Consider the following 9,937-nt stretch of genomic DNA (forward strand, 5'->3'; position numbering starts at 1 on the left):
ACTATGCGGAACGAAAAATTTTCAATAATTTTGTTATTTATGAATCCGAACGTGCCAAAATTGTATAAATGTTCTAGTGATACGTTATTCTATACGTTATAATCATTTTTAATATAGGTTGTCAGTCACCGTTTCACCGAACCGACTATGCGCAATGAAAAATTTTCGATAATTTCGTTAATCATGAATAGGAACGTGCTAAAATGGTATAAATGGTCTAGTGATACGTTATTCTATAGGTTTTAATCGTTTTTTATATAGGTTGTCGGTCGTCGATTCACCGAACCGACTATGCCGGTGGGACATTGTCTCGCATCGGACGGTCCACCGAACCGACTATGCGGAACGAAAAATTTTCAATAATTTTGTTATTTATGAATCCGAACGTGCCAAAATTGTATAAATGTTCTAGTAATACGTTATTCTATTGGTTTTAATCGTTTTATATATAGGTTGTCAATCATCGTTTCACCGAACCGAGTATGCGGAACGAAAAATTTTAGATAACTTCGTTAATTATGAATCCGAACGTGGCAAAATGGTATAAATGGTCTAGTAGTGCGTTATTCTATACGTTTTAATCATTTTTAATATAGGTTGTCAGTCACCTTTTCACCGAACCGACTATGCGCAATGAAAAATTTTCGATAATTTCGTCAATTATGAATCCGAACGTGCCAAAATGGTATAAATGTTCTAGTGATACGTTATTCTATAGGTTTTAATCGTTTTTTATATAGGTTGTCAGTCGTCGATTCACCGAACCGACTATGCCGGTGGGACATTGTCTCGCATCAGACGGTCCACCGAACCGACTATGCGGAACGAAAAATTTTCAATAATTTTGTTATTTATGAATCCGAACGTGCCAAAATTGTATAAATGTTCTAGTAATACGTTATTCTATTGGTTTTAATCGTTTTTTATATAGGTTGTCAGTCATCGTTTCACCGAACCGACTATGCGGAACGAAAAATTTTGGATAATTTCGTTAATTATGAATCCGAACGTGCCAAAATGGTATAAATGGTCTAGTAATGCGTTATTCTTTACGTTTTAATCATTTTTAATATATGTTGTCAGTCACCGTTTCACCGAACCGACTATGCGTAATGAAAAATTTTCGATAATTTCGTTAATTATGAATCCGAACGTGTCAAAATGGTATAAATGTTCTAGTAATGCGTTATTCTATTGGTTTTAATCGTTCTTAGTATAGGTTGTCAGTCATCGTTTCACCGAACCGACTATGCCGAACGGACTTGGTCCCGGTCGGACGGCCTACCGAACCGACTATGCGGAACGAAAAATTTTCAATAATTTTGTTATTTATGAATCCGAACGTGCCAAAATTGTATAAACGTTCTAATAATACGTTATTCTATAGGTTTTAATCGTTTTTAATATAGGTTGTCAGTCATCGTTTCACCGAACCGACTATGCGGAACGAAAAATTTTAGATAATTTCGTTAATTATGAATCCGAACGTGCCAAAATAGTATAAATGTTCTAGTAATGCGTTATTCTATACGTTTTAATCATTTCTAATATAGGTTGTCAGTCACCTTTTCACCGAACCGACTCTGCGCAATGAAAAATTTTCGATAATTTCGTCAATTATGAATCCGAACGTGCCAAAATGGTATAAATGTTCTAGTGATACGTTATTCTATAGGTTTTAATCGTTTTTTATATAGGTTGTCAGTCGTCGATTCACCGAACCGACTATGCCGGTGGGACATTGTCTCGCATCAGACGGTCCACCGAACCGACTATGCGGAACGAAAAATTTTCAATAATTTTGTTATTTATGAATCCGAACGTGCCAAAATTGTATAAATGTTCTAGTAATACGTTATTCTATTGGTTTTAATCGTTTTTTATATAGGTTGTCAGTCATCGTTTCACCGAACCGACTATGCGGAACGAAAAATTTTGGATAATTTCGTTAATTATGAATCCGAACGTGCCAAAATGGTATAAATGGTCTAGTAATGCGTTATTCTTTACGTTTTAATCATTTTTAATATATGTTGTCAGTCACCGTTTCACCGAACCGACTATGCGTAATGAAAAATTTTCGATAATTTCGTTAATTATGAATCCGAACGTGTCAAAATGGTATAAATGTTCTAGTAATGCGTTATTCTATTGGTTTTAATCGTTCTTAGTATAGGTTGTCAGTCATCGTTTCACCGAACCGACTATGCCGAACGGACTTGGTCCCGGTCGGACGGCCTACCGAACCGACTATGCGGAACGAAAAATTTTCAATAATTTTGTTATTTATGAATCCGAACGTGCCAAAATTGAATAAACGTTCTAATAATACGTTATTCTATAGGTTTTAATCGTTTTTAATATAGGTTGTCAGTCATCGTTTCACCGAACCGACTATGCGGAACGAAAAATTTTAGATAATTTCGTTAATTATGAATCCGAACGTGCCAAAATAGTATAAATGTTCTAGTAATGCGTTATTCTATACGTTTTAATCATTTCTAATATAGGTTGTCAGTCACCTTTTCACCGAACCGACTCTGCGCAATGAAAAATTTTCGATAATTTCGTCAATTATGAATCCGAACGTGCCAAAATGGTATAAATGTTCTAGTGATACGTTATTCTATAGGTTTTAATCGTTTTTTATATAGGTTGTCAGTCGTCGATTCACCGAACCGACTATGCCGGTGGGACATTGTCTCGCATCAGACGGTCCACCGAACCGACTATGCGGAACGAAAAATTTTCAATAATTTTGTTATTTATGAATCCGAACGTGCCAAAATTGTATAAATGTTCTAGTAATACGTTATTCTATTGGTTTTAATCGTTTTTTATATAGGTTGTCAGTCATCGTTTCACCGAACCGACTATGCGGAACGAAAAATTTTGGATAATTTCGTTAATTATGAATCCGAACGTGCCAAAATGGTATAAATGGTCTAGTAATGCGTTATTCTTTACGTTTTAATCATTTTTAATATATGTTGTCAGTCACCGTTTCACCGAACCGACTATGCGTAATGAAAAATTTTCGATAATTTCGTTAATTATGAATCCGAACGTGTCAAAATGGTATAAATGTTCTAGTAATGCGTTATTCTATTGGTTTTAATCGTTCTTAGTATAGGTTGTCAGTCATCGTTTCACCGAACCGACTATGCCGAACGGACTTGGTCCCGGTCGGACGGCCTACCGAACCGACTATGCGGAACGAAAAATTTTCAATAATTTTGTTATTTATGAATCCGAACGTGCCAAAATTGTATAAACGTTCTAATAATACGTTATTCTATAGGTTTTAATCGTTTTTAATATAGGTTGTCAGTCATCGTTTCACCGAACCGACTATGCGGAACGAAAAATTTTAGATAATTTCGTTAATTATGAATCCGAACGTGCCAAAATAGTATAAATGTTCTAGTAATGCGTTATTCTATACGTTTTAATCATTTCTAATATAGGTTGTCAGTCACCTTTTCACCGAACCGACTCTGCGCAATGAAAAATTTTCGATAATTTCGTCAATTATGAATCCGAACGTGCCAAAATGGTATAAATGTTCTAGTGATACGTTATTCTATAGGTTTTAATCGTTTTTTATATAGGTTGTCAGTCGTCGATTCACCGAACCGACTATGCCGGTGGGACATTGTCTCGCATCAGACGGTCCACCGAACCGACTATGCGGAACGAAAAATTTTCAATAATTTTGTTATTTATGAATCCGAACGTGCCAAAATTGTATAAATGTTCTAGTAATACGTTATTCTATTGGTTTTAATCGTTTTTTATATAGGTTGTCAGTCATCGTTTCACCGAACCGACTATGCGGAACGAAAAATTTTGGATAATTTCGTTAATTATGAATCCGAACGTGCCAAAATGGTATAAATGGTCTAGTAATGCGTTATTCTTTACGTTTTAATCATTTTTAATATATGTTGTCAGTCACCGTTTCACCGAACCGACTATGCGTAATGAAAAATTTTCGATAATTTCGTTAATTATGAATCCGAACGTGTCAAAATGGTATAAATGTTCTAGTAATGCGTTATTCTATTGGTTTTAATCGTTCTTAGTATAGGTTGTCAGTCATCGTTTCACCGAACCGACTATGCCGAACGGACTTGGTCCCGGTCGGACGGCCTACCGAACCGACTATGCGGAACGAAAAATTTTCAATAATTTTGTTATTTATGAATCCGAACGTGCCAAAATTGTATAAACGTTCTAATAATACGTTATTCTATAGGTTTTAATCGTTTTTAATATAGGTTGTCAGTCATCGTTTCACCGAACCGACTATGCGGAACGAAAAATTTTAGATAATTTCGTTAATTATGAATCCGAACGTGCCAAAATAGTATAAATGTTCTAGTAATGCGTTATTCTATACGTTTTAATCATTTCTAATATAGGTTGTCAGTCACCTTTTCACCGAACCGACTCTGCGCAATGAAAAATTTTCGATAATTTCGTCAATTATGAATCCGAACGTGCCAAAATGGTATAAATGTTCTAGTGATACGTTATTCTATAGGTTTTAATCGTTTTTTATATAGGTTGTCAGTCGTCGATTCACCGAACCGACTATGCCGGTGGGACATTGTCTCGCATCAGACGGTCCACCGAACCGACTATGCGGAACGAAAAATTTTCAATAATTTTGTTATTTATGAATCCGAACGTGCCAAAATTGTATAAATGTTCTAGTAATACGTTATTCTATTGGTTTTAATCGTTTTTTATATAGGTTGTCAGTCATCGTTTCACCGAACCGACTATGCGGAACGAAAAATTTTGGATAATTTCGTTAATTATGAATCCGAACGTGCCAAAATGGTATAAATGGTCTAGTAATGCGTTATTCTTTACGTTTTAATCATTTTTAATATATGTTGTCAGTCACCGTTTCACCGAACCGACTATGCGTAATGAAAAATTTTCGATAATTTCGTTAATTATGAATCCGAACGTGTCAAAATGGTATAAATGTTCTAGTAATGCGTTATTCTATTGGTTTTAATCGTTCTTAGTATAGGTTGTCAGTCATCGTTTCACCGAACCGACTATGCCGAACGGACTTGGTCCCGGTCGGACGGCCTACCGAACCGACTATGCGGAACGAAAAATTTTCAATAATTTTGTTATTTATGAATCCGAACGTGCCAAAATTGTATAAACGTTCTAATAATACGTTATTCTATAGGTTTTAATCGTTTTTAATATAGGTTGTCAGTCATCGTTTCACCGAACCGACTATGCGGAACGAAAAATTTTAGATAATTTCGTTAATTATGAATCCGAACGTGCCAAAATAGTATAAATGTTCTAGTAATGCGTTATTCTATACGTTTTAATCATTTCTAATATAGGTTGTCAGTCACCTTTTCACCGAACCGACTCTGCGCAATGAAAAATTTTCGATAATTTCGTCAATTATGAATCCGAACGTGCCAAAATGGTATAAATGTTCTAGTGATACGTTATTCTATAGGTTTTAATCGTTTTTTATATAGGTTGTCAGTCGTCGATTCACCGAACCGACTATGCCGGTGGGACATTGTCTCGCATCAGACGGTCCACCGAACCGACTATGCGGAACGAAAAATTTTCAATAATTTTGTTATTTATGAATCCGAACGTGCCAAAATTGTATAAATGTTCTAGTAATACGTTATTCTATTGGTTTTAATCGTTTTTTATATAGGTTGTCAGTCATCGTTTCACCGAACCGACTATGCGGAACGAAAAATTTTGGATAATTTCGTTAATTATGAATCCGAACGTGCCAAAATGGTATAAATGGTCTAGTAATGCGTTATTCTTTACGTTTTAATCATTTTTAATATATGTTGTCAGTCACCGTTTCACCGAACCGACTATGCGTAATGAAAAATTTTCGATAATTTCGTTAATTATGAATCCGAACGTGTCAAAATGGTATAAATGTTCTAGTAATGCGTTATTCTATTGGTTTTAATCGTTCTTAGTATAGGTTGTCAGTCATCGTTTCACCGAACCGACTATGCCGAACGGACTTGGTCCCGGTCGGACGGCCTACCGAACCGACTATGCGGAACGAAAAATTTTCAATAATTTTGTTATTTATGAATCCGAACGTGCCAAAATTGTATAAACGTTCTAATAATACGTTATTCTATAGGTTTTAATCGTTTTTAATATAGGTTGTCAGTCATCGTTTCACCGAACCGACTATGCGGAACGAAAAATTTTAGATAATTTCGTTAATTATGAATCCGAACGTGCCAAAATAGTATAAATGTTCTAGTAATGCGTTATTCTATACGTTTTAATCATTTCTAATATAGGTTGTCAGTCACCTTTTCACCGAACCGACTTTGCGCAATGAAAAATTTTCGATAATTTCGTCAATTATGAATCCGAACGTGCCAAAATGGTATAAATGTTCTTGTGATACGTTATTCTATAGGTTTTAATCGTTTTTTATATAGGTTGTCAGTCGTCGATTCACCGAACCGACTATGCCGGTGGGACATTGTCTCGCATCAGACGGTCCACCGAACCGACTATGCGGAACGAAAAATTTTCAATAATTTTGTTATTTATGAATCCGAACGTGCCAAAATTGTATAAATGTTCTAGTAATACGTTATTCTATTGGTTTTAATCGTTTTTTATATAGGTTGTCAGTCATCGTTTCACCGAACCGACTATGCGGAACGAAAAATTTTGGATAATTTCGTTAATTATGAATCCGAACGTGCCAAAATGGTATAAATGTTCTAGTAGTGCGTTATTCTATACGTTTTAATCATTTTTAATATAGGTTGTCAGTCACCTTTTCACCGAACCGACTATGCGCAATGAAAAATTTTCGATAATTTCGTTAATTATGAATCCGAACGTGCCAAAATGGTATAAATGTTCTAGTGATACGTTATTCTATAGGTTTTAATCGTTTTTTATATAGGTTGTCAGTCGTCGATTCACCGAACCGACTATGCCGGAGGTACTTTGGTACGTTCGGACTCGGCACCGAACCGACTATGCGGAGAGATTTTTGCTCAATTTTTTGAAAAAATATAAATATTTTCTCGATTCTTGTATGTTATTTGGACGTATACTGTTATTTGTTACTCGTTTATTACGTTAGAAATTCGTTTGGTATTTATTTTGGCGAGAAAAGGAAAAAAAATTTTTTTTCGATTAATTTTGTCATTAAATTTCGTAAAATAATTGTTAAAACATCGTCCGTATACTTTTTAGCGTGTTTGACAACTTTTTGAAAAATCGATTTTTTCGCGCTAAGTTTTACCGCACTTTCGAATTGGCACGTTCGGATCGCGCGTTAGCATCGTAAGCGCCCGTGCGTAACGGCCGGCGTCGCCGACCATCCGGCCGGCCGTTCGGTACCTATAAGGAGACGTTCGGTCCGATCGTACCAGACGGAACAGAGTCGGGCGCGTGGCTATTCTATGACCTCGGTTGAGAACTAGTCCACCGCTCCTCGTGCGTAACTTCGTGTTGCCTCGACTGTTCGTGTTCTCGGTATCGATGCAGGATTTTCTCCACACTGCATTGTCGCGTGTCGGCGTCTAAGACCAAATGGCACATATGCGACGAACCTTTAACATGAGGCTGGTGACTCGTATGCACTTTGGTGTGTACGTTGTACTGACTCAAGCGGCACAGGCTACTAAAAATTAAAAAGGGATAGAATAAAACCGACCGTTCTAAAACGGGCCAAAAAAGGTTTTATAAAATTTATTTTAAAAATGAATTAGATAGTGGTGTTGAACGAACTTGTTCGTTACAACGCCTTCAGTCGAGAGGCTAAAAAATTTTGAAACGGAATATTTATTCCGAAATTCAGAAATGATATTACGTCCCCTTAATGTTTTGTGCGTCTCGAACGCCTAAATATTTTCTCGATGCGCGAGAAAACTTCTTCTTCGCGGAGAGTTTTTCGGTACGATGAAGTAAAATATTAAATAAATGCTTCACTATACGTACAGCGCAGAGATATTGAAACGAAATAATATGTAACTATGACTCGTAAAAACGGTTTCTGAAATGGAAACTTCTTCCAAAGTGAAGAGTTTTCGGTACGGGTGATTTCTCGATATTACATCGAGTTTTCGCTTATACGTACAAAAAATATTATTACGGTGTATCGTAACTATGACACGAAATTTTGAGAGAGAGAAAATAAAAATTTGGGTGGATTTGTAAGAATCGATGTGCCCAGCGCGAGCTAAAATTCTCTGTGTACGTGCTTGCTCCGATTTGTTTTTTTCGAACAGCATGTCCGTTGTACGCGCTATCACGGTACGTTCAGCACGCCACTTGTACGCGCTAACCTTTATCGGTGTGTCTTAAATAAAATACCAAAGAGAGTTGAAAGGAGAGAATAGAAGAGAGAGTTTGGAGGAACAAAAATTTAATATGACTGAAAAACACATGAGAGAAGAACCAAATAAAAAAAGGGAACGTTTAAGCTGATATTGGTTCATCACAAAAAAATGGTATTTATGAAAAAGGCGGAAAGAACACCGATATTGTGGAGGTTCAATACGGAGCGTGTGTGGTTTACGTGCTTATACCGTTTCGATGTAAAGCGTGAAAGCGGGTGTACGTGCTTCAAAAATTTCAACGGATACACACTTTCCGGCACGGAGAGAGTTTTAGCGGGATTTTCTTTTACGCGCTTCTTCGATATCCACGACGAAAAGAGAGACTAAAAACGGAGGTTTCGTATCGATATATGCCTAGCGCGAGCTACCTTTGTACGTGCTTCCTCTTGTTCGTTTTTCGAACAGCATGTCCGTTGTACGCGCTATCACGGTACGTTCAGCACGCCACTGTACGCGCTAACCTTTATCGGTGTGTCTTAAATAAAATACCAAAGAGAGTGAAAGGAGAGAGAATAGAGAGAGTTTGGAGGAACAACAATTTTTAATATGACTGAAACACATGAGAGGAGAGAGAAGAACCAAATAAAAAAGGAACGTTTAAGCTGATATTGGTTCATTGCAAAAAATGGTATTTATGAAAAAAGGCGAAAGAACACCGATATTGTGGAGGTTCAATACGAGCGAGCGTGTGTGGTTTACGTGCTTATACCGTTTCGATGCAAAGCGTGAAATGAAAAGCGGTGTTACGTGCTTCTAAAACTTTTCAACGAGAAATCTTTCTGGCACGAAAGGATTTGCATTTTTTTACGCGCTTTATCGATACAAAATAAGAGAAAGAGACCCCCGTGGAGGAACGAAACGTTTATATCGACACGGTTTCGATTCGTTTCGACGAACAGCATGTCCGCTGTACGCGCCATAGCGTATTGTCCAGCGTGCTCCGCTATACGCGCTATTTCGGTGTTGTGTCGTTAAACGAAATATTGTATATCAAAGACTTATAATATAACTTCACGTAATATAAATAATATTACGAACCAGAAAAGGAAACGGGCAAAAAGAGGAGAGCTGCAAATTGGTTCGTGTACAAAAAGTTGTACAAAAATAATCATAAAAGAAAAGGGAACGTTTAAGCTGAAAAACTGAAATAAACGAACACAACGTCCAGCGTGCTTGTTACGCGCTTACACCGAATGGGGATCGATTAATTCGTTCCGAGCGTGTGCGGTTTACGCGCTTCTTACGTTTCGACGAACGGCGTGAAAGCGGTGTGTACGTGCTTTCAAAACTTTTTTGAACCGGAGAATATTATTCTTCGGCATTACTACGTCGATATGCGTTTCTTCGAATCTCCGGCATTGAGGTTGTGAAGGATTCGTAATAAAATCGAAACGAGAGAGAAAGAGAGAGAGAGAGAAAAGGAGGAGGAGAATTGTGAGTCTTAACGTCGATCGGTCGTTGTTAAATTGTAAAGGCGCCGTCGAACGTAGAAAGACCCAATTTGATGTTAAATAAAATTGGCTTAAGAAAAA

Source organism: Megachile rotundata, unplaced genomic scaffold (genome assembly GCF_050947335.1).
Source record: "Megachile rotundata isolate GNS110a unplaced genomic scaffold, iyMegRotu1 scaffold0305, whole genome shotgun sequence".
Taxonomy (NCBI): Eukaryota; Metazoa; Arthropoda; class Insecta; order Hymenoptera; family Megachilidae; genus Megachile; species Megachile rotundata.